The sequence below is a fragment of the Nomascus leucogenys genome, chromosome X (genome assembly GCF_006542625.1).
Source record: "Nomascus leucogenys isolate Asia chromosome X, Asia_NLE_v1, whole genome shotgun sequence".
Lineage (NCBI taxonomy): Eukaryota > Metazoa > Chordata > Mammalia > Primates > Hylobatidae > Nomascus > Nomascus leucogenys.
In genome coordinates, this window is record NC_044406.1 from 19,724,392 (window position 1) to 19,726,696 (window position 2,305).

Genomic DNA, 2,305 nt, shown 5'->3' on the forward strand with positions numbered 1-2,305 from the left:
CAATCAATAGAGTAAAGAGACCACCTATAGAATGGGAGAAAATATTTGCAAACTATGCATCTCACAACAGATCCTATATATCCACAATATATAAGAAGCTCAAATAACCCAAAACAGAAAAAGAACACAAATAATTTGATTTAAAAATGGGCAAAATATCTGAATAGGCATTTCTCAAAAGAAGACATACATATGGTCAAAAAGTAGAGACAAATTGCTCAGCATCACTAATCATCACGAAATGAAAATCAAAGCTACAAAGTGAGATATTACTTCACCCCAATTAGAATGGCTATTATCAAAGACAAAAATTGCAAATGCTGGACAAAATGGAACACTTATACATTGTCGATGGGAATATAAATTAATTAATACAGCTGTTATGGAAAACAGTATGGAGGTTCCTTAAAAAAATTAAAACTAGAACTACCATAGGATCCAGGAATCCTACTATTGAGTATATATCAAAAGGAAATAAAATCAGTGTCAGTATATTTGAACTCCCATGTTGCAGCACTATTCACAATACCCAAGGTATGCAACCAATCTAAGTGTCCATCGATGAATAACTGGAAAGAAAATGTATTACATATGTACAATGAAATATTCTTCTGCAAAAAAGGATGAAATCTTGTCATTTATAACAACATGGATGAACTGGAAGACATAATGTTATCTGAAATAAGTCAGACACAGAAAGACAAATACCACATGATATCACTCATATGTAGAATCGAAAGAAGTTTATCTCATAGGAGTAGAAAGTAGATTAGTGATTCCCAGAGGCTGGGGAGTGTGTGTCAGGGGATAGTGGTGGGTGAGATAGGGAGAGATTGGTCAACAGGTACAAAGTTACAGTTAGGAGGAATAAGTTCTGGTGTACTGTTGCACAGTAGAGTGACTATGGTTAACAATATTTTATTGAATATTTCAAAATAGCTAAAAGAGAGAATTTTAAATGTGCTCAACACAAAGAAATGAAAAGGTATAAAGTGATGAACATGATAGTTACTCAGAGTTGATATTATGCAATGTATACATGTACCAAAACATTACATTGCACCATAAATATGTAAAACTGTGATTTTTCTGTGATTTAAAAATACAAATAAAAATCTAAAAAATCATTTTGCTCCTCTTTATTGTTCAAAGCTAGTATACTAATAGGAAAGATTATGATACAATCTAGGACTATTCATTCTTGTTTAATTAATTAAATTTAATTAGACATCTACAGAAGATGTTAGGTTGTGTATAATTCAAGAAGGCATGGTGAGGCTTCTTTGTTAGAAATATCTCACATATAAAATTTAAAATCTAGAAAGCGAAAATTTAAAAAGAAAGAAGCTAGCTTGAATCTAACCAAAAGGAGTCAGCAAAGTCAAACTAAGGAATTCTATATTGTCTCTACTCTACAAAAAAATCAGCTTCATTGAAGTAGAAGAAAGTCTGTAAAACTATTCAAGATTAGAGACTCAAGACGTATTGGGAAAATATAATCCTCCAAAGGAAATCAATAAGACAGGAAAATAAATTATAACACCCATTAGGATCAGGATCAGAAAAATAAAATTCTTCTGAGGATCAGGAAAATAAAATCCTCCAAAGGACATCAATAAGACAATTTGAGAAACTTGAATGAGTATGGAATATAAGATAATACTATTTTATCAATAATAAATGAACCCAGATTGGATAATTATAATGTGTTTATGTAAAAAAAATTTTCTGTTTTTGGAGACACATGCTCCAATATTGGGGGGTGAGAACACATAATGTCCATAATCTTTGCAACTGACTCATGAAAAATAATAATTATGAATCTAGATTAATTTAGTCTTGCAAGTTTTCTGTACGTTTGAAATTTTTAACACAAAAAATTTAAAATAATAATAATAAATAGTGCTTGCTTTGGCAGCACATATACTAAAATTGGAAGGATATACAGAAGATTACCATGGCCCCTGCTCAAGGATGACACTCAAATTTATAAGGCATTCTATATTTTAAAACACCTCTATGGAAATAAACTAGAAAATCTAGAAGATATGGATAAATTCCTGCACACATACACCCTCCCAAGACTAAACCAAGAAGAAATTGAATCCATGAATATACCAAAAACAAGTTCTGAAATTAAGGCAGTAATTAATAGCCTACCCACCAAAAAAAAAAAAAAGTCCATGACCAGAAGGATTTACAGCCAAATTCTACCAGAGGTAAAAAGAGGAGCTGGTATTCCTTTTGAAACTATTCCAAAATGAAAAGGAGGGAATCCTCCCTAACTCATTTTATGAGACTAGTA

At 31.3% G+C, this 2,305-nt stretch overlaps 1 non-coding gene across 1 annotated transcript; it reads left to right on the forward strand.

The window, feature by feature from the left end:
- The first annotated feature begins 1,902 nt into the window (after positions 1–1,902).
- LOC115833386 lies at positions 1,903–2,009 on the forward strand. The gene has a single exon (XR_004028823.1). It is a non-coding gene; the product is annotated as a U6 spliceosomal RNA (small nuclear RNA).
- Positions 2,010–2,305: the final 296 nt, after the last annotated feature.